At 37.7% G+C, this 24344-nt stretch overlaps 1 long non-coding RNA gene across 2 annotated transcripts in view; it reads left to right on the plus strand.

Annotated features, from left to right (window-relative positions):
- Positions 1–864: 864 nt before the first annotated feature.
- Positions 865–24344, plus strand: part of LOC115945333 (uncharacterized) — a 31355-nt gene continuing 7875 nt past the window's right edge. The window contains exons 1-4 of one of the 2 annotated variants that reach the window (XR_004079689.1): positions 865–983; positions 1076–1108; positions 1213–1711; positions 9139–9218. This is a non-coding gene — a long non-coding RNA (uncharacterized lncRNA). Of the gene's footprint in view, positions 984–1075; positions 1712–9138; positions 9219–24344 lie in introns of both variants that reach the window. The other variant, XR_004079688.1, reaches the window with a different exon arrangement.

Genomic DNA, 24344 nt, shown 5'->3' on the forward strand with positions numbered 1-24344 from the left:
GACCAAACTGTACCATATGACATTCTATAAACACAAGATCTACAAGAGCTGCTTTTATTTAGCGGGACAGGCTCACAGATGTTTTGGTGGATCTAATGCTAGGAAAAAAAAAAGATCTGACAATGTGATCCGTGGTAAATTCTAAATAGGCTTTCTGTACGTACCACTAATACATGAACCCTTGAGTTCTCACACGGCATTGAGGTATTGCTGTGCTAATAGAAAGCAAAATCTGGTTTATAAACTGCACAGAATTGTGAACTAAATCAGTGAGTGTCCTCTAGGGATGTAAAAAAAAAAAAAAGGGAAAGAATGAAGCAGTAACTAATCATAGAACAGAATTAAAACAAGGATCTATTTTCCTTAAAGCCCCCAAGGAATTTTTACAGTCTCATCAGTTTATGTAGTGTCAAACAGGGAATTTCTGTTGTGGTTAGCCAACATTAGCATGTCCTTTTCATAACGCCATCCATGCCTAAAGTAAAAGGGACCCCACATCAAAAATCTTCAAAGTCTGCTGACTCTGCAGATGTGGGTCTGCTCACTTCTGAGGTGTTGCTATCCCCTTAACCTGCTTGTAGTGCAGCAGTACCAAAAGCCAAACTGACTTTGTCCAAACTGTGTCCCAAGGTCCAATCTCACCTCCAGAAGCTGATGAGTGAGGGGGAAATTCACAGAGCTTTCTTTCCCCTTAGAAGACTTTCCTCAAGTAAGGACTTTTGCTGTGAAACTTGAGTCTTTGTTTTCCTGTGTGGCATGTGTGGGAGAGCTGTCAGCCCAGTCAACAGCTTCCCCAGGTTACAACACAGGCATAAATAGCTGCAGAGCATTCTCTGCATTTATTTGAACCAGCACTATTTATGGATCCAAGAGAGTTTCTGAAAACAAAAAGCCCCATGGAAAACCTTATTTTTCTGCCCCTTGTGAAATATTTCCATAGTTGGTGCCTATCAGTCATACATTTCCAGAGGCTGAAAGGCCAGGTAGGTGGTCTTACATTGTTTGGGTTAGTGACTATACTTATATTTTTAGAGAGGTGTAAAAACTGTGACACATCATTACTGTTTTTTTTCAGCTCTTTATTTTCATCACCTAAGAAGCTTCTAAGGTAAAGCAGCCATTTCCACTTTGATCCTAATCCTTCCTGCAAACCATTTGGGCTGTCATCACTATACCTTGACATTACTCATTCTACACCCTTCTCTTTTTCAGGGAATATAGGGTTATCATACATAAGAAATTCCAGTGGCCAGTTCCTTGGGAACCTCCATAGTCTCAGCTCTGTAATTAAAAGCAGAATAAATTGTCAGGAGCTCCACAACATGTTGGATATACCACTCCTTTCAAAAGCTGAACCACCAACTCTGCTTGTGAGAAAACAACTCCTGGCAACTTTTGCCATACCAGATAAAAAGCAGTGTTAGCTTCTGTATTTTGGAAGCTCTGAAATACTGAGAATGAAGTCCTGGGATACTTGGTTATTTCTACTGCAGCTGATACAGCACCAAATTTAACATAAGAAGATTTTTTAAAGAAGAGGTTTTATTTTGTGATAGCAGTTGTATAAGGAAGCAGTAACAAATTTTCACCACTTCTAGTTTTATTTTCCCATGTGAATTAATGTGTTTCCAAATCAATGATGGATTATCCAGTTATCAAAGGTTTAAACATAAACCAAACCATTCTGAAATTGGGACATCTCAGGACTAAGGTAAGTTCACTGACTCATCGTGAATTCTTCTTTTTAATACAGTAAAATGGGATTTCTTAAAGGAAAAATTCTGTTCACCAGTGCTCAGATAAAAGAAAAACATATTTTCTTATCCACAGCTAGTTAGATAAATACAAATGAGATAAACCACATACTTGCACGATCTCTGGATTGTATGGAGTGGGTTTTCTAAACAGATTAAAAAACTTCAGAAGTGAGAGAAGGAGTTGGTCTGGAATAACTGATATCACCAATTTCTCTTTAAGAGAAAAAATTGTTTCCAGGGAAGTCTTGAAGTCTTTTTTGTTTGCTTTAGTGGAAAGTTCATGAATTAAAATTTATCTTCCTAAATGTTGTCTGCTGGGGATGAAAAAAACTGATAAATCACAAAATTAATGAAACTGTCCAATTCATACTAACACTTAATAAAGTCCAATTCAAACCAAGATAAAACATTTGGGGACTTGGTACAAAATATATGCTTTGCATAGTTGCTTTTGAAAGGTTCCTGCATGCCATATACCAAACATAACCTTACCTATTAAATTCTGTAGGATGGTTCAAAACCTCTGTAAAGTATTGAGTGCTATAGATTCTTTAAAATGTTATTGATTTACATAATAAATGTCCAGTTCTATAAAATTCTTTTTTTTTACAGGATTTTTTTCACTTCCAAATGCTGTGGGCTTAAGCCCTTATTAAATAGCCTCAGTAGTATTGACTACTTGCAACTCCACCTGAATTAACTGAAGAAGTAGGTAGAATTGGCTCCAGCAAAAGTTCCACATACACGTGTGAGGCACAGATGGAAAATCCATTATTTTAATATATGTGTTATGGTTAGTTAATAAGCTATTGATGTATTTGCCTTTATAACTAGCTGTATTTCTGGTGTCACATAAGAATGTTGCTGGTACTCACTGGGAATTATCATATTACTTGTGTGTTAAAGATTCAACTTACCGAAAAATAAATATAACTAAAACCATACTTCAGACCATCACTTAGTTCCTAGTCCCATGTTTCTCAGGAATGCAGTGGAAATCATTTAAGAGCTGTTTAGCTTATTTTAAGCCATTTAGTAGTGCTGGTTTGTGTCTCTGCAACTGGATAATGGATAACCAGTTTACCTCAAGTGGAAAATGCCAAACAGTTGGAAGAAAATGAGAATCTGACAAATTATAAGAAACATAGGGTTTTTTTTTGCTATTGAGTCTCTCCAGGAGTTTCAGTTTCTCTATTGAAGGTATATACAGTTATCCTCTGTAGCAGCATGCCATAGGCAAATATAAAAAGCACAAGATGTCATCCATTGTTCAGGAAATTGTATTACAGAGAATGTCTGAATTGTGCAGGTGACCATAGTACAAAAGTATTTGAACTAGCTAGTTAAGTTCCACACCTAGAAACAGTTTAACGGTGACAGCAGAGAGCTCTACTAAAGCTAATTATACCATTAGAAAACTTGCAAGAGCTTCGTTCTACTTCAAAGGAGATGTGCTGGAAGAACTCAACCAGAGAGAAGCAGCCTTCAATAAATATAAATCCTTAAGCTTTGAAAAGGAGGTCCATGTTCACACAACCTCCTTATAGCTCATTTCTATGGATGATACTGTTTAATCCTAGATGACTCCCAAAAACATAATCCTGGTTGTGTTAAAAGTAACAGAAAGTCTGTGAGTGGAAACTTGGAGCAAATGGAACAAATGGAGTGTCTTTTCCCTTCCTCACTCAAGCAGTCTGCTGTCATCACTTCTCCTCACATATAAATTTAACTTAAATTCCCCTGACAACAGTGTTACAATGAAGATGGAATTGTCATCCTGCAGAATTCTTATAAGCACAGAAACAAAAATCTTGGGGTGGGGGGAGGAAGTCAAAAGTAGATTTTATGTACCCTTGTTGCACTCTTGTATATAAAGATTCGCTCTCTTTCGGGCAGAAATTATTTTCGTATATCTTTAAAATCAGATCATGAGTGTGAATGATCTTTTATCATCTCAAGATGTTTTATCAGCTACTGGATCTGCCATTCTTCAGTCGTTTCAATTACTACTTGTTGATCCCACATCACATCAGTGGAATTTATGAGAGGAGGAGCAGAGAAAAGAATAATATCACATCTTGAGGGAAAGAAGACAACACCTGTCTGAAAGAGCTGGCTTTTTTTTTGAAATGGCAGCTGTTTGAAGCTGTTGACATACTGGGAGTGTTAGAAATTCTCTTAGGCCAGATGGATTAGTGATCTGGTTCAGGTGAAGTGGTCAAAGGTGCTTCATAAATGCCATTTCCCACATAGCTATCACCACTATGTACTAGCATATGTAACAGTTATTTCATAACATGCAATTGAGTTATTTTGGATAAGTCCCACACAGGTCAGGGGTATATACTTTTCTATCATCTTCCTCTCCTTTTGCCACAGCAATGACAGTAATTTGAGACATTCCTACTACTATTCCTAATTGAAATAGAATGTGCTGAAGGCAAGATGTCTAGGGAGGGGTGGTAGAGAAATAGCTCTTTAGGTCAAGAAATCACTTGCAGTCTTTTTTCTCTGTGTTATTTCCTGTGACCAGAATACATTGACCAGATTCATGGTCAAGTTGTAAGGAATTTTCCAAGGACTAGAAACGAATCAACCAAACAAGAACTGGAAAGGGGAAAACCAGGGAATTTCATCTAATCGTGGGAATTTTATAGTTTTCACTTCTCATACTCTATTCTGTTGCATTTTGTTTACATTATCATGCATGTTTCTAGAGGACAAGTAAATTTTAATTTGATTTAAAATGGAAATAATGGAAAATAGAAAAAAACTTTCTCTCTCCATGCATGCATAAGATGAAATTTGTAATTTAGTCGAATGAATAAACATAGAAATTGAAGACACATGTTTTTTTGTTAATGTGCTTGGACTGAACAGATACCTCTCAACTATCTTGTATGGTCTAACTGCAAAGTCATGTTTTGTCTTATAGTGTCCTTCAACATCCCTGATGGTTCTTGAAGTACACCTCAGAAGTACAGGTCAGACTCCCAACTTACTCATTAGGCTCCACTTGTGCAAAATCCTTGGATTCTGTGTCAAGGATTGTCCTTCCCTAAACAGGCTGCAGAGTTTTTTTTTGGGGGGGGGAATAGTTGCCTCTGTGAATTTAAACTTGTTAATGCTGAGTTTCTAGGAATAAAACTTAGTTGTTAAGACCTACCTGTAAGTGAAGATAAAAGCTGAGGAAGCTTCTGACAGAAGTGCAATATCATATGTTAATTTATGATCCAGACCTCTCTCTGGTTTGATGCTGAACATAGCAGTTAGTGACGTAGTTTATTCACAAGTGATTAGTGAAGATTCCCCACTCTGGTCCTGAACTCTGGTCCTGAATTGGCAAAACAAGGCAGTTTTTCCAGTAAGCTTTACACCCAGTGGGATAGAAAACAAAACAACAGCAGTCAAAGGTGTGTGGCACAACACAAAGCAAATCAAAAAGTTGCTATACATCATTTCAAAGTCATGCATCTATAATGTAGCAACATTCTAGGAAGATCTTGTACATCTGCTATTGAGCTGAGAGGAGCTGTATTTTAACACAGCTGTAATTAAAAGATTAGAAAACGTAATTCTATGTCTCAAATGAATTTGACTCTTTCTTTTTGTATGATTTTTAGTACTTGAAAATAGTACAGAAAATATTCTGTCTGTCATTCCAGGGTTCAGTTTCAAACCATGTGCCAGCAGGAAGGCTGTAGTTTTCAGGAACGTGCCCTTTCCTGCTTTTACTACACAGGTGACAAAAATCCTTAAAACCTCAGCCATTATTGTTGTGAATCGTTTGAGTATAACAAATAATCTGTGATGAAACAATTGTTAAAACAACTATTCACTTTGGTTCAAAACTATAACAGTTGACACATTATATTTCACATGCTAGACAAGGCTGTTTTGGCAGAATGTAGTAATATATTCTGTGGAAACTGAGCAATACTTAAACTGGTACGGATAACAGATTTCTTTAGGCTGAGAATAATTTTTGGGAATAGAATATTTAAAGTATCTTAATTAGGCTCTGTTTGACTGTTAGTACAAACTATACTTAATTAAGCTGAATTAATTTAATTAAACCTCCAGCTGACAAGGGTTTCCAGTTGGCTCAAGTTTTGCAGGGTCCATTTTGTATAGGCCAGTAAACATTAACATTTTCTTTGAGCAGCCGACCTTTAAAAAGATGCCCATGTGATCATATCATATACAGTAGCCCAACCATAATCCTGACCGCTGAAAAGTTAAGAAGTTCCATCAACTTTCAATATTAGTAACACCTTGGGAAATTTTTTCTCTGTGTTTCTCAAGCAAAACCATGTTTGGTGAGCTTCCTTTTCTTTGTTTCTTTTTTATGGATCTTGAATTATTAATTGCATATACAGTAAAGCTGGAGGAGTCCAAGAAGATGTTTTGCACTTCAGACAGGATGCAACTTCTTCCATAGAGAATGGTATTCTAAAAGCTCAATTCTATGCTATTCAGTGGAAACATTGTTCAGTTATGAAGAGCCAAATTTGCTCATGCATATATACACATTCATATAATACATACAGATATCTATATGCACATATACCTATATCCATTTGTATATATGTATATGCATGTATTTTGTATTCTAGAAGTCTGTGTGAAAGTCCATTCTAAGGAGCTGTTATGAAATGGGCATCACTGGTTATTTTGTTTGTCATCAGCCTCTCAAAATTCTCCCAGTAAACAGAGATTTTAATTGATTTTTATGGTTAGACTCTCAAACCTCTCTTTACATCAAAAAGTGCTTGTGTTTCTCATTGGAAAAGGCATGCTAATGGGACCAGTCACACCATGAAGCAGTGTTCTCAAGGCACAATGTTACTAGCTTGCCTAATTTCATGAAAAGGTAGACTTTGTCTAAGCAGAGGTTTCAGGAATTTATTTATCTATCTCAAACACAAAGACATGTCTAGGTAAGGAAATATGATATGTATGGCATGCTGGGCACTGAATTAAGTGCCAGAAACATGGGAGTGTTCTACTGGCTTTTTTTCTGGTTTGTTGTTTGTTTTTTTTTTTTTTATTTGAGGCAGGTTATCTTGCTCTTACATACCCTGATTTCATAACCCATTTTCAATCTTCCTTATTTACTCAGGATGTCTTTCTTTCAGGGAAAAGATTATATATTAATTACTTCTTTGAACTGTACACAGCACTTCATATCCCAGTGAATACCTATGAGCACTCTGATAACTACACTATAAAATCCTTGCACATTTTTTTCTTCTGTCTCTCATTTTAACCTTTAGTGTTGAATCACAGTTGGTGTTGGCAGAATAAAACATGGGTTTTCTTGCATTTCCTTAATAAACAGGTCAAGAAAACTGCTTTCCAAGTATGCAATAGCTACAAGGTGACGAACTGGTTGGCAACCAGGCGCATGGGAACATGTTCAAAAGCTCTTAACAGGAATCAAGTGCTAATTAAAAGAAAAGAGGAAAACAATGAATGCTGCAATGATTTTGCCCATACACTTGAGAAAGGACAGGTGAAGGGTTACTCTCAGGGTTACTATAAGCAGGAAAAGGGAATATATATTTAGCCATCTTCTCAGGTGGGTGCTTAATAGTAATAGGCTTCATGTCTCTCAGCTGTGCTCCCAAGACTGTTTTAGCAGGTATATAATATGCATACATATTAGAGAGGAGTTTCTGGCTCCCTTGTTTTTTCCCTCTTCTAACCAACTGCCTGAACCTTAAGCTAGAATCAGGTTTCTTCTTGGCTGCACTCCTTCTGGCCCATGATGCTAGCATTTCTGGCTGCGTTTCAAGAGAAAGGGTGGAGAACAAGTTAACCAGAATACCTTATGGTCTGAGCACTTCATTAACGTGAAAGTTTTGTGTTCAAGCATTCCCCTTGAAGAAAGCATAAAACTCATAATTGCTGGATGAGTTAGTGCAGTGTTATGCAGAAGAAATGATACTGAAACATCCAAGTGCTTGCATGTTGTAACATCTGACTTAATAGAATGTTAAGGTGGAATTTTTATGGCACTCTGTCTAAACTTGGACTACAACAGAGTACTATGGAGGATATAGTATAGGGTTGATACTCCAGAGCAGGCACTTTCAATCATGCATGCCTAAGTGCAAAGGTCATATATAAATATATAAATATATGTGTTAATCTTGTGCATGTGTAAACAAAAAATACTAATCATGAAAGACACTAAACCAATGATAGCTCATGATTGGTTATGATCATTTCAGAGATAATAGTCTGGGAGCTTTTGCTGTAATTGTTCCAATATTTTTAAAGTAATTGAACAGAGATTTGGATAAGTTAAATACTGAAATAATACAACTTCCTGATGACTGTCTTTACCTTCAATCATTTAAGAAGTATTCTACCTTTACAAAATCTACTAAATTTATCACTACATGACCAACACAGTTTCATTCCTTCTACAGCTAGCTAAACCAAAGCGAAGTATTAGTACAAACGCAGTCAAGTTTCCCTAGAAATATTTCCAATATACTGTCATAGTCAATATAGGACTTAAAGTTCTGTCATGATCAGGTAGATATAATACTAAGGACCCAGTTCTACTATGTTTGCATAGACCATTGTTTAGTCTGAGAGCATCATACCAGACTGTCACTATTGCTCTATTTTAGTAAAACACATGTTCAACTGAATTGGGTTCTTTTAGATGTGAAGGTGAGAGGTGCCACAGGTACTTTTGCATTTGCAATATCTAATTTAGCTACGTTCCACAGGTCATAATGCCCTGAAGCCATAGCAGAAATAAATTATTGCTGGCAGGCATTACTGGAAATATGAGAAATGTTTCAAAAGGCTTACTCTTTATTTACATACCTAAACATAAATAATCCCCTCATGTATCATTTTTACCTAAAATGTAAAAAAACCACACAGTTTTACAAAAAGGTCATATTTGTCCTCATGGTTTAGAAACATAATCTGTCTTTTAAGGTTTGTAATTCATTGTGTTCAGCCTGTAGATTTATAAATCCCTCCACTTTAAAAGAATACAAAAGATTCTTAAGCTTATTTTAATTTAGATGGAGCAAGTATTAAATCTGACATAAAATGATGTCCACTGCAGCATCTCTATAAACATACCGACACACACATTTCTCATGTATATTTGAGAAGGTATAATTTGATATTTAAAAACCCAAGACATTAGAAAAACTGGCAAACAAGAACTTGGTTTTTCTGAACACAGCTTAGAGGTGTATCACCTTTACATGCACCGCTGAGAAGAGAGTGAAATTAATATTTATAGCTGTGTTGAAATTCAGTAACAGAACTCATTAAAATTTGAAATTGATTAAAACAACTGTTTAATTCAGTTTAAATCTCTTCCTTTTACATATTCCTTCATCAGTCCAGAACGCTGCAGGAAGTGTATGTTTGCCTAAATGATTTATAACATCAGGAAGCTGAGGTACTGTGGACGAGATCTGGGTAAGCATTCAAACTGCTGGACCTTTAATCTACATAGGGATCTGATTCCAGAGTATGGTATAAATCTTCTGCCTTGTTTTCAGGCTGCAAGGATAAGGAGTCTGATTCCAAGAGAAAACTCCGGGTCTTTTCTTTGCATGGAGATTTTTACAAATATAGTGGTGTTGGCTCAGCACTATGCCTTTCTGCAGCAGTGATGTTATGGTTTAGAGAAGTAAGTCTTATTGAGGTGATATCTGCTATAAAAATCTTCCTTGGACCGTAGCAACTGAGATACTTGACCAGTCTAAACCTAATCTACTGTCATATCAGCCCAAAAGCAAAAAACTCCTGTTCTGGAGAGACCTAATCAAGAGAATCAGGCTGGTTTTTTCTAAATACATTCCCTCTGTGACCTATCACACCTCCTAGTACTACAGAATGGAAAGCTGAGACATGTCCATTGGAAGCTTCTCCTCTATGCTACTGTTACTTCGGTAAAGCTTTCAGTGCAACATTGTCTAAAGAAAGCTAAAGAAAGGTAAAAAATACCATTTAATTTGAAGACTAATATAAATATTACAGAGACTTCAGCCTGACAAGAAACTACTATCTAGAGGAAAGATTCAACTTGGGGCAAAAATATTTTGATTTTCAAGTTATTTTAGTAAATGGATTGGTATAGTCTAGAATACTCTCATCTAAATCTAAGTATTTACAAACCTCAGATGACCCTGACATTTAGGCAGCCTAGTCCAGTGCTTTACTTTTTATTGGTTTATGACTCAAGTACAGAATTGAAGTTTTCCAAAAGTATCCTGTGTGAAAGCAGAACTCAGTCCAGAAATTACTTGTTCCCTATTCTTCCACAGACATCCCATATGAATTTGGTAAGTTGTTTAAAGTTTATCCCTGTGTTTGAGGCCCTCATTGGATCAAATGTCTTAAGCTTTCCAGTGCCCTGTCTGGTTTAGATCACAGACTCCCTGGACTGTAGGCTGCCTTTTTTGATAAATCTCTACACAGCATGCCATCACAACAGAATGTGATTACTTGTCTGGAGATCTTAACATAAAAGGATCTAATATAATACAAACATTAGGAGACATAATACCGTGTCATATTATATCAAGAACTGGAGGTAAGCAGAGTCACCCTATAGCACTCAGTATTGGAGAGCCTGCAGAGACCTTGCAATAAAGAGGGAGTATAGAAATGGACAGTAGTTTTAGGTTTTCAAGAGCTACAGATTTATTCCTTCTTAAACAGCCAGTAAGCAGGATAAATAGAATGAGGGCTGTAAAACACAAATGTTCTTATTAATTGGAAAAAGTGGTAAATTAGCTGCCACTTTAGGATCAAAGATGCTATTAAAAATGAAATATATTATTGTTGTTATGGTAAGGTTTTATTAGTAGCGTTTACCAATAGCCCTTCTCACAGGGGAAATTGCTGTAAATACCCAGATGACTGACAAGCAACCATTTTATTCACAACATCACATGGCTGGCCAAGCATTACCTTCTGTTGCTCTTTTTCTCTAATCTATTTTATGCTGTTGAACTTACTGAGAAACCATTTTTTCAAACAAGGATAATAATATATGTTCTGGTATATGGCTGAAGGGAGCACATAGCTGCTAGTATTAGGGAAAATGTACATCTGTAAAATCTTGAGATTCCACTTACCTGTTCCTCTCACTGTTCACTTTCAAGTGCTTTAGAAACTTGAAACTCTGTCTCCAGAAAGTCTGAGATATAGTAACATGCTGCACCTCTTTCTCCCATCCCATCAGTAGGCTATATTTGGTAGATTTTGGTAGATGCCTCCAATTTCATGTTAGTCATTCTGCAAAGCCAATGAGACAAATTAAGAGAAAACTGTTAGTCTAGTCCCATGCACAGGCTTAAATCAAGATAAAACTTTTTGAACTTCAAATTTCCTTTATAGGAAAGACAGACTTAATGTCATCAAGATGCTAATATCCAAATGTCTGAGGAAGAACCACTTTCCTAAGGATTATTTGCACACTTCCCTTGTTCTACTGTCTATGCTCCTTGTGATACAGCCCAAAATGGTCTCCTTTGCTGCCAGGGAACACTATTAGCTCACGTCACCTTGCTACCAAGACCCTCAAGTCCTTTCCTGCAATGGTGCTCCTCAGTTGGTCAGCCCCTAGCCTGTACTGCTGTAGGAGTTCATTTGTTTCCAGATGCAGTACTTAACATTTGTTCTCACTAAGTTTCAGAAGGTTCCTGTCACCCATTTCTCCACTTGTCTAGGTCTGTCTGGATGGCAGCTTTTTTTCCCTAGATTTTATCGACTCATCCATTCAGTTTGGCTTCATTTGCAAACTCAGCGAGCATGCACGCTTCTAGCAAGTCCTTGTTAAAGACAATAAACAGGTCCAGAACAGACCTCCAGGCAGGGTTGGTCTATTCCACATCCATCAATGCCTGATTAATTAGACAATTTTTTTTACTCATACAGTTATCCACTTAATAAGACCACATTTCCCTTGTTGTAGTGCTAAAGGATATTCTTGTTTCCCTTTGGCATCCCTTTGACATCTTCATTTAAGCTTAACTCATTTTTGCACTGGAACTGCTTCATGAGTTTTCTGCTTAGACAATCTGTCTCCTGACATCTACTCACCTTCCTGTGTATTGGGGTGGACCATTCCTGTGCTTGAAGGATACTGCCATTAAGGACCTGCAAACTTTTCTAAGTTCCTTTGCTCTTTGAAACCTCTTCCCATGGGATCCTATCTACTAGTTTATAGAATAAACTTAAATCTGCTGTCTTGAAGTTCAGGGTTTGTAATCTGCTACTCTCCATCCTTAGGATTTTGAACTCCTATTTCATGGTCACTGCAGCCAAAGCTATCACTGGTTATTACATACCAACTGGTTCTGCTTTGTTAGTGAACAGTAGACACTGTTATGTGTCATCCTTGTTTGGCTCATATACTACCACACCTGCTTGCATCCTGCCTTGTTGCACTTCTGGCAGTTAACAGGGAAACCAAAAGGCCCCAGAAAGAATCAGGGACTGCAATACAGAGATTTCCAGAGTTGTTTAAACAAGTCTTCATCTACTTCCTCATCTTAAGAAAGTAGTCTATAACAGTTACATCAAAGAGTCACCTATGCTGGCCTTTTCTTTGACCTGACCCATAAGCTGGCAACGAAGTTGTCATCCATCTCATAGAGGAGCTCTATACATCCAAGATCCTACTTCACTTAAAGTGTGACATTGCCATTGTCTTCCCTGTCTCTTTGTGCTAAATACTGTGTATCCATCCACAACAAGCTGTCAGCCATATAAGCTGTCCACACCACATTTATCCCAGTGATGGTGTAATCTGGTGACCACCTGCCTTTTTCCCTGGCTGTGGGCATTTACATACACCCTTGGGGATGGGATCCTTTTGCCCTGTTTCATCACTCCTAAGGTCTGTCTTGTACACATTGCCCTGATATCACCCTAATGAGCTAGCTCAACAGTAAAACTAGGTAAAGTGGCTAAAGTAAAGCTAAAATAGGTAAATTAAATACAGATTGATAGAGATACAGGCAGATATGGATGTTACAGATTTAGATAGCTCTGTGTGTGTTTTCCAAATGAACACCTGAAGACAAATTCAAAAGCTAACATGGCTGAGTACCCTCTGAACATGCAGGTACTGTGGAATGGGCTGAGGACAGAAAGTGTAAAACTGCCCGGCAAAACACATAAGAAAAGACTGATAACCTCATCTATGGTTCCCAACTAGCAGATATTTTTGAATAATACTTAGCTCTACAATCCCTAAAATGAATTCCCGTTAGACAGTCTTGTTGATGTGACACAGACTCATGTTGTAAATCATAAATATAAAGCAGACCTCTTCATGGTAGTTTAGTTTTCCACTGAAGAAGATTTTTGTTGTTTTCCCCTTTCATACCATGCAAACTCTACAAAGGCCACAGACAACTTTCTCCTTCCTAATTAAAAAGCTAAGTAATCCAATGTCGTTAGCTATGCCAGTTTTTCTGTGGTTGAAAATATAACTAAGATCGGTATTGTTCAAAATGCATGGTCATTGATGCTTTTAAATTATTGCATTTTTCTAAAAATAATCTATTAAAATAAATCTCTGAAATATTGATACTGTGCATGTAACTGCCTAGTTGGTCTTATCTTCAGCTTAACCTTTAATCACGTATTTAAACTGTATGCACCTGCTTCTTTCACAAGCCCCTGCATCTGATTTCAATTGGCTAAAGATAGTTGTGCAAGACACAGCATAATAAGCATATTTTGCTTTATTAAGGGTTTTATCTTGAAATATTTTAAAGGGTGTGTTTATCTTATGAGACAAGAAGGAAATGCAGCTCCTGGCCCACAAATCAAAAGTGTCAGTAACAGAAAGTTAGTGATCAACCAAATTTAGTTACTCTGCACTTGCAACAGAGTATTGGGATTGAAATGGCAGGAAAAAAAGGATAGCAATGGGATGATCTTTTGAGGTCATACCCTCCCTCTGGTTTTATGAAATGCAGATACTGAGTACTCATTAGAATTAATAATATAGCAGCAAATCTTCTTAGTTTTGAGTGTATAACCTGTCTTTTCTGCACTAAAATCACAAGGTGATTAAAAATGAAAACTTTGCAGGCAACAATACGGCTTGTAATCTTCTACTCACAGTACTGGATTTGCTAACTTGCCTTGCTTTATTTATTACAATGCTCTTCAAAGCTAAAGAAGTTAAATGTATTTTGTTTTTTATCTATCTGTCCTTACTATTCTCACAATGAAGTCACTAACCATGAAATTAAGTCTACAAGTCTAGTTCCCAAGCAGAGTGTGTGTGCGATATGAATAATGCATTGCTCATAACTCAAACTGAGTCAAATGCACTGTTTATAGACATGACTGCAGAAAATGTACAGTAAGAATAAGAAATTCTCACAGTGGCCAAGTTGGCTATGAATGGAACTAAAACTGTCATCAGACATGACACATTAATGACTGCATTTCTGAGTTATTCCCATAATAATAACTGTAAATTGAACATTAAACATTATTGAAGCATTTATCCTCTTTGTGAAAATTAACAATATTCAGCCTGGTATGAATGCCAAATGCTTTTAAGTTTTTCTACATCATTTGTAACTTATCCTCCACCCAAGTGATGTCTATCCCTGTTCAGCATCATCTTCTTAGCTACTGAAGAAAAAGCAAAAGAATTCCTCGGTTAACCACAAAAGTGGGTGCCGATGGCAAAGGGCTCAGTCACCTCTGATTTGCTACTGCTTTTGTGAACACTTGGACTACTGAAATGTTTGTATTCCACCTAAGTGGTGTTATCAGCTACACTGAGCAAGTTTATCTTGATACATGACAGTTAATAATTAACTAGTATTTATCCATGAAACATTCATGGATGTATTCAAGGCTAGGTTGGACAGCCTTGGGTGACATGGTCTAGTGTGAGACATCTCTGTCCATGGAAGGGGGTTTGGAACTGGATGATATTAAGGTCCTTTCCAACCCAAACCATTCAGTGATTCTATGATTCTATATGTCAATTTGGTAAAAACACTATTATTTTCTTTAATTGCCAATCAATTGGTTCTGGTTTTACAAAAAAGAACATTCAAAAATTCTGCAATCTGTTAATTGTACATCTCAAATAGAAATGTAAGCTCTTGCACATAATTCTTCCTGTGTTTAAGCAAGGCTACTGATCAAGGTGATTCAGATAGCTCAGGTTACATCTTCTTGTCAACATGCACTGTCTGCTGGCCGTAAGCGCAGCTCAATCAGACCCAGGAGACAAAAACGTCTTCAGCTTGATGTTTGCCTCATTCCAGATTTCATCCTCCCTTTGCATGAGCTAGCAATATAACATTCCCTCATCCCTTTCACATTATTCATTTTGTATGAGAAATGAAAGGCTTCAGACATGAAGCCCTGGAGCTCCCTTCAGTGACAAACAGAAAAACTATCATCATAAAGAAAAAGAACTGAAAGTGCTTTGAGGGTTCTTTTATTTAATATGGAGTCACAGAGAGAAAGATTACAAGGGAATACTGCAGGTGATTACATCTATTGGCAGTAAGAGACATTGATATTGAGGAGGTTTATTTTCCAATAATGCAAAACATGAAGGAATTTACTTAGAATCAAAAAGCTTTCTCAAAATCTTCAAGATAGGGTGATATTGAAACTTTTCAGTGCCTATCCTACCATGGAACAACAAGGGTCTTGGAACAAAAAGTATGTTCTCTCATAAAACATTTAGTGCAGTCAGGTATCAATCCTGACCACTGTGCATGATTAGAGTATAAATAGATAAAAATGGTAACAGTAATAGTTAGAAGCCAATTCTGACATTATTCCCACTTTTGCTTTGTAAACTAGAATCTCTGGACATGCAGAGGAAATAGCAAAGAAATATTGGTATCTTGCCATTAGTATCTTCTCTGTTTATCATAAGCAAATTATATAGAAATCCTTCCTTGCTGTAGACTATACATATTGTATCCTGATCTTGTTATTATTCCTTATTTTATCCAAAACAAGGAGGATTGCTTTGAATATTCAGTTGCTGGAGACCATTATAAAATGTCTATAGCTAATATTCGTGCTGCCTAGATGAGTCTCTTCACTTACTAATCGATAGAACACTTTCATATCTTTAAGCATCATATCTTAAACAATCTTACCCTTTTGGGAAATGCCAATAAAGTATGAATAGAAGTGGAGTCGGGTTTAACATTTATACCTGTGCTATAACCCTGAAATAATACTCATGCTGTCTCCCTAGTGCTTTTTCATCTCCTAGTATCTTTTCAATTAGAAAGGGCTATTAGGATTAGATCATTATTATGATTGCCATTCTCCATTTGCTGCACAACTTTTATACTATGTAGTCACATATAAGATCTTTGTCTTAGGGACAGTGCTGGGAATATTTCCTAGTGTCAATAGTAATTCATGAAGCTGTAAAGCCTACAGTCTAATTGAAGGCCAAAGGCTTAAGTCAGAAAAAGGTATATTGCTGTTTGCCTACCAGTAACCGCAGTGACATTTTTTCTTTGACAACTTCAAAGTTTTCATTAACTTTAGCAATGATTTTTACACTAGAAGGTAGAAAAAAAATAATCACAAAACAGGTGCAAAAGCAAAATACTGTAAAATACATGGAACTAGAAATTATTAAGAAGAACAAAATAGCCTTCTTCCCCAAATAGTGTCTGTATTTCCAATTACGGAGCTTCAGCCTATTCTAAACCTTTTTGTAACCCAAAATTAAACACTTTTCAGGCAGCCTCTGTCTGTCTCTAAGATGGATGCTTTTTAGCATGGATGCGGTACCTTTTCCATATGCAGCTTAAGGAGCTTTTAACAAACACTGTAATTATTCATCTATGTAAATGTGAGCTGGGATTACTAGTAATAACACAGTAAGACCTTAATTCATCTTCTTTATTATAGTCTTTGCAGGGGAAAGGAACTTGATAGGCTGTCTTGTACAAAAACAAATGGGAAACAACGAAAAGATTGACTGCTGTTCCTTATCTGAAAATTGAGTTTCAAGTGTTAAGAAGATTGAAGCTTAGAAGAAATGCTTGAGAATAAAGCCAAATTTTAATCCTCCTTCTATCTTCCATTTTGATCACAAATTTCTGCTGTTTTAGATTATTTGAAATGAGAAAACCAAAGCCTGATATCATGCTAGTGGTTTGGATAACAAAATAATCCAAATACAATAGGGTAAAGAAAAGCATGATGTCTGGAAAATGCAGCTTAACTCAGCACATACTTTAGGTATTTCTGTCTCCTGCTGGAACTTGATGCATAAAAAAAGAGGAATCTTGGCCACTAAGATGGTTTCTTTATTTAAAAAAAAAAAAAAAAAAAAGCAGTAGTAAAGAAATTCGTTAATATCTGGGCTGTCCTGAGGGAATAGAAACTTTCATTCTGTGATTGCAGTGTTTTTCCATTCTAGTTAATAGGACATAAAATAAATAGATTATAATAACACAAGCTAACAGAGTTTTCCATACTTTTTTACAAGATTTGAGCTTTTTTCATATTGGTTTGGTTTCTATCAATTGATGAGACATCAGTCAACCTGTGGTGTTCAGAAGTTCACAACATTTAAGCACAAAAAAGTGCATGTCCTTCAAACTACCTCATGTTGTACGTGGGTATGATCACGTAGATGGAAGCCAGCAGCCAGTCTCTGCAGAATATAGTATTACAGGGGCACCTAACAGATACATAGTGTTCCCAGCCTGTGTTGTGAACTTTGTGAAAAACAACCTTGAAAAACTGCTGCTTCCATTTCTGCCTCCTAGGAGTTTTGCCGTTAGCAGTTTTATGAATCTTTGACAAGGAAAAGCTGGTCCCTTAGTGATCTTGCTTTAATGTAAAAGAGAAAGAGAGAGGGGGAAAAGGCCATATACATACACTTCTTCCTGAACTCCTGAGCTTTAAACAGGAATACATGTGGATGATGTGGAATAGACATGGTTGGGAATGAGGCATAAAATGAAAATGCATGTCCAGTGCACAGAAAAGAGGACCTTTCTCTGTTCTATGTGTGTAGAAATAAAATTGACAATAAGTATCCAGCTTGAATAAAAGCCATCATCCTGGCTGTTTAAATGTGGCTTACCATTATTAATATTTTTTATTGCCCAGCAGTGACTCGGAAAATGCTTTTCTACTACTAGAAAACAGTCCATAATTTTAATGAGACAGAAAAGTTGGTTTGGTGAATTCCAGCTGTGTTTTTTTCTTGATTGCTGAATACAAGAGAAAGTACAGTTTCTCTGCAGGTGAGCTGTCTTTTTCTTTCAATGAATTGCTCCTTCTCTTCCTTTCCTCTCCCTTATGACAAAAGACAGCATGCCTATCAGTGCCTGCCAAAGGAACAGAGAAAACGCTGCTGGGAATGGGAGTTGCAAAGAGAACCACAAATGCACAGCACTCTCCAGACGCACAGCTAGCAATAGTATTAGTATCATGACTCCAATCAACCATTTCTTCCTATTACATTCTCCCCACACCTTCCTTTTTTCCCCCATGTTGTTCTCAGGCCAGTGGCTGTGTGTAAACAGGATGTGGGAGCTGTACTGAAATACATTCAAGTTCTGTACACCTCTGCACCTCTGGCTGCAGCATGCATCCTGCCTAGAACATCTGTTTCAGATAAATATAGGGAGAGTTCAAGCTGTGCAGAACTTCACAGCCTGAGGTTCTTCAGCTGGTTTTCTCTTGTCAACCTTACTTTTTAACATTAAGAAAAAATATGGAAAAAGCATTTTACTTCATGGTTTTACTTTACATGGTTGGCAGTGCAGTTCTGAAAAATTGCCTCTGGCCATCCAGCTAAAATGGAGAGTAGGGCTTTATAGCACATTTTTTATTCACACAAAAAAGACTGAATTCCAGCTTACAAACTGAAAGCCAAAGTCATGGAAATGCTTGCTGCTTTCCAGCAGACTCCACTTCAGGCAGACCCATCCCAGCTGCCGTACAGGCTGTCTCAATTCTTTGCACTGTGTGCCCTAACTGCTCTGCTCTCTGCAGAATGGGGTGGCTCTGGCAGGAGAACTGGGGCGTATTTATGTCACTGCCAGCTCATAATGGCACATCTCCGAACATAACAGCAAATCTATACTTAGACATTCTGGAAACACTGCCATCTAAAATGAAAACTTAGGTGTTTCTAAGACCAAGTAGCCCTAAGTAACATGCAGCAAGTGTATCTCTCCTTGACAGAAATTAGACATGTCGATCTACAGCCATCATCACAGGTATCTAAGTAGACAGCCTGACTTTTAATGCTAAATCTTCTGATATAGAAAAAAAAGAATGTCAAAATAATTCAGTGTTAATAAAAGATACAATGTCCTTACTCATTCCAAGAGTAATAGAGATGGCAGTATGTTAGGACTAAAAATACCTCTACAGCCACACTCACAGAGCCCATGGACATGCACATTCAGCAGGCTGGCTCCATTCCCAGTAAAAGCAGTCATCTGGCTGTTACTGCCACTGAGGAGGGCATAAAGGCCCACCTTTATTTACACCTGAAAAAGGAAAGGGAACCCTTTTCCAGTTCTGGAGTTGTCACCTGTTCCCCTCCTGTTCTGGGCTGACTTCAAATATTTCTTGCTGTCCCATTCATGGAGCATAAGAAATCAATTCTGTCTACAAACCTGAGGAGGCTTTTGGACAGTACTGCCTCCACGCACATACACACACACAGAGACACACAAATGAGCTAAACAGGAACAGGGATCCGCATGCAAAGAAGACAAAGACTCAAAATTAGAAAACAGGTAAAAATCAACAGAAGTTAGCAAATCTCATTTCTACTTTGACTGACTTAAGAATAGATGTTTTCAGAGATAATACAGGTTGACTGGAGACTTTAATCAAGCCTCCTTTTAACTTTACACATCTCTTGGGCATTTATGGTTGGAAGCTCCTGTACAAGTATTTTGGTCAGTTTATCTAATCAAACACAGCTATCTGCAGTGTCGCTGTCTCCATCTGGCTTAACTATCTATTCTGCCTTGATAGTGAACAGAGAGAAACATAACTTCTGTGGTACCATTCATCTCCTATCAAAGTAGATCTCTAATAAATCTGTGAACATCGAATTAAGTCTAGCTTCAAGGTGTCTGCTTACTCTAGGGACAAAAGCCAGACATAGGTAGCTATGTAGAAAAATTTTTAAAATATTTTAGATGGCAGCATTTGTGGCATTAATTTAATCAAATTTTTGAGGAAAAGAAATATTCTCAAATAAATTAAATAAACTTGAAATATTGTAGATGAAATGAACTTTTTTAATATACCCTAGACTCACAAGTAGTCTTTCAGGTCCTTTTTGTAGTTTAGTTTGCTATCATTATATAAGGCTTTTTGAGGGAGTGTTACTTTAGTTTTTGTTTTCCCTTTTTCTGGCAAAGAGAGGCACCAAATAAAACACTCAATGTTAGCTAGGGTAGATCTGAACTTTAGATCCAAAACTACTACAGTCCTAGTCATGCAAAAGTTTTCTGTAGTATGTAGCGACCACAAAGTTCTCACCATTTTTTTCACGGAGGAAGGCAAAACATCAGTGGAAACATGTCATTTCAATTGCTAATACCACTGTAAGATGAGATTTAATCAGGTACACTTATTCACCTGAACTTCCTAAGAAAGTGTGGGTGATTAGACCACGGTACATGGCATACATACCATTATACGTAGCATTCTTAGGTTGTCCCTCGAAGTTCCTCAAAATAATTATTCCGTTACATGAGGATTGGAGTGGCCAAGTCAGATATGGCGATGCACTCTCTGAGCCCTTCCCAATAACCAATAGTGTGAAACAAGGCTATGTTCTCGCACCAACTTTATTCACAGTCTTCTTTAGCATGATGCTCCAAAGGACTATGGTAGAGCTCAACAAACAAAATGGCATTTATATTTGATATTGTACTGATGGGAGCCTATTCAATCTAAGGCAACTGAAGGTCTACACTAAGACCCTAAATCACTTTGTCCGTGAATTGCTTTTTGCTGACACCGCCACCCTTGTTGCCCACACAGAAGCAGTTCTGCAGCACTTAACATCTTGCTTTACGAAGGCGGCTGAGCTTTTTGGGCTGGAAGTCAGCTTGAAGAAGACAGTAGTTCTCTACCAACCTGCATCACAAGAAGATTACCATCATCCCCACATTGCAATTGGTGAGTCAGAGATTAAGTCAGTTCAGCAGTTCAGCTATCTGAGAAGCATTATTTTCTCACATGCCATGATCGACAAAGAGATAGATAACAGAATAGCAAAGGCATATAAAGCCTTCGTAAAACCACATGAAAGAGTCTGGTGCAGTAAACACCTGAAAAAAGTACAAAGATTAGTGTCTATAGAGCCATTGTACTGTCTACTTTTTTATATGGGTCTGAATCATGGGTTATCTACCACCATCACCTGCGACTCTTCTAATGCTTCCATCAGCGCTGCCTCCATACAATTCTAAATATCCATTGGACTGACTATGTGTCAAATGTTACTCTCCTTGAACAGGCAGGGGTCACCTGTATTGAGGACATATTGCTGAAATCCCAGCTGTGCTGTGCAGGGCATATCTCCAAGATGGAGGATCACTGCCCCCCTAAGATGTGTTTTATGGTGAACTTGCCACTGGTTGCCGCAAGAGAAGTGCCCCAAAGAGGAGATATAAGGACTCTCTGAAACAATACCTCAGCTTTGGCCATATTGACTACCATCAGTGGTCCACCTTGGCCTCCAATCAGGAGACTTGGAGACACACCATACATAACGCTGTTGTCTGAGAACACATGCAGAATTAGTCTTGAGGAGAAAAGACAATGTAGAAAGAATCATGCCTCACCTATACCACCCAAGGAGACCTTTTGCTGTGCTTTTTGCTACCCAATTTGCCTATCCCACATTGGCCTTTTTAGTCATCAGCACACTTGTAGTAAGCATGGGTAAACCTCTTCACAAATCTTTATTCACGAAGTCAAGCCATCACGTAGCATAATCTCTTCTGGAAAAGCATAAGGCCTGTTAACTGAAGTTTGGCTAATCCTATGCATTGGACCTACAGTAATGGAAGTATTTCCTCCCTGCAGAGGAAGTAAGCATGGAATCTCAGAACAATCTCCACTTTTTTAGACCTTTCAAAATATTCTTTTAATGGCTAGCACATTTTTTTACCCTAACTCATCCCATTCCAGCTCTCCTTATCTCTATAGTTCCACTCGATATAGCTGTGTTACATTATGTGCTTGAGTATTTTCCCTATGAGCTCCTCCACATAAACTCTTGGTTTTCCCTGTGCCAGCTACTTCTTTCTGACACTGCCTTACTAGTACCCTCATCCAACTACCTATGACTTCAGGCTGTAAAATGTATATGCAACTCCATCGTAGCTTTATGATGGATGTGACATACCTAAGGTTCTGTCAGTGGAAACCCAGCATGACTAATGAGCTGCAAGAACAGTTCAAGAAAAATGGTCACATGCTTCAGTAAGGCACAGTGGTCTGCTAAGATGGGAGGACCTGGGAAATGTTTAATAATCTACTTAAAACTACTTTTACTGGCTTTAGTGTTCCATCATCTAAAAACCAAAACGAGATCAGCACTCATTTCACAGGGTGCTATAGAAAGGCTTCCAACCTGTTGCAAGTTAAACAAATAAGCAATCAAAGGGAAAGCAGAGCTGCAGTGATGCAAAATGAGTAACTCAAGGTCACTCAACAGGTTAGTAGCAGGACTAGAAATTGAGCACTTCAGGGCCCCTCCAGGATGCTTTCTCTGCAAATTATCTTCAATTCCTACTATCACCTAAGCCTTTTAAATCAGGGCTTCATGCTCATCATCCCCATAGTGATAAAGTGATAAGTCTTCTTCCAAAAATAACAAGTATTTGATCCTTGCAGGGGGAGGCTTTTGAGAGTGTGATATTTCAATGCAAATAAACTGTAGCTATAAGGATGTAAAAGACAAGCAACAATAGGTCAATACACTGTGCTGGGAGTCAGGGTTATAATTTCCTGTGTACATATGAAAAAACTAATACAGAAGGGATTCTTTTAACATGATCAGGCCTGGGTCTAGGCTATAACAGGTCCTGTTTATCAGCTTTTGCTTAAGCTTAGTACAAGGAGGCACTTTTTGTTACTGGGTCTAGGATGCTCTAGAATTTCTTACTCAAATCTGTTTTTGAAAATGCATATTTAAAAGGAGTTGACATTCAGTGGGCCAAAAATGAAAAGCTACAGAAATGACAAAACAGTGTATTCTCATATTTTCCCTCATTACACAAGTAGCAGCAATTGTAAATGCTGGTCTTTCTCACCAACTTCTCTGCAACCACCCCAGCAGCACTAACACAGAGCCCACTCTCTCTTAAGCTCACATGCAGCTCTCCAGAAAGTATTTACAGCCTCATAAACATGATTTCTCCTACTTCCAGTACAGAATACTCATTAGTCTCATAAATGACGCACATCTTCAAGGCAGAAGGCAGGGCAACATGTAGTGACCACTGCTGCCAAAATTAACAGCACAATGTTGTTTTCCTAATGTTTCTACATGACACATCACAAGGAAATGCTAGATCAGGGCCAAGTTACACTAAGCTGCACTGTGCTTTTTGGTCTTGTGATGTGATGTAACCTCTTATTAAGAAATAAAAGAACTGTAATATAAAGAAAGGCTTTTGAAAGATATGCTAAAAATAAATAATTGTTGAGCATCGGAAGAAAGTAAGTGGCTGGTGTTACCCAGGTAGTAAGTGCTGACTCCAAGCAGTGTTTCAGGGTTGTGCCCTAATGGAAGGGACAGATGTCCCATGTCAGCATCAGGGGCCACCCCATGCCACTGGAGAGTGCCAGATGGGTTAGAGGGGACTCTGTCCCCCAGTTGTCTGTAGGAAACTGCAATATAGACCCCATTCAGACCATACTGTCCTCTGCCCCCCTGAGGTCTCGTGCCTCCTTTGGGTGACTGAAGCCCTATTCCATGCTTTTTTTTTGTCAACAGATTATATCAAGGCACTCATCTGAGATCAGGCAAAGCATTTATTGGATATGGACAAACAAGAGAGAAAGCAAACTGTGATGCTACTGACATAACATGATAAAAAGAAATTAAATGGGGACCCTGCATCCTAAAGATATTATTTTCCCACCCTTGCATAGTTTTTCCGTCTTTGCTTTCAAAGCCATCTGTTCAGACCCTCTGGTTTCTGAACACTAGGACAATTGCTCAGGAGGATTATCAGACAAGGGAACATATAAAGGAGTCGGAGAAAAAGCAAATGAAATAGAAAAAAATAGCAGAACTAAGGTTGGGGAAAGTGAGGGAACAAAATAAAGCGAAGGAAAGGAGAAAAATCACAGAAAAAGAAGGGACAAGGCACATCTTCCTTAAACGCTAAAAAGTAAATAGTAAAGCCCTAAATTGTGAAATTGCCCCCACATTGTGAAAATTTTACACTGATTTCATGTAAACTAGAGGAGTAAATTGAGAGCCTAATGTAAATGATACTGGGAACTTTGAGCAGGCATAACTGCTATTCTGCAGTCCTGGATTCAGAAGGGCCACTCTTG

This window comes from Melopsittacus undulatus, chromosome 3 (genome assembly GCF_012275295.1).
Source record: "Melopsittacus undulatus isolate bMelUnd1 chromosome 3, bMelUnd1.mat.Z, whole genome shotgun sequence".
In the NCBI taxonomy this organism is placed as follows: domain Eukaryota; kingdom Metazoa; phylum Chordata; class Aves; order Psittaciformes; family Psittaculidae; genus Melopsittacus; species Melopsittacus undulatus.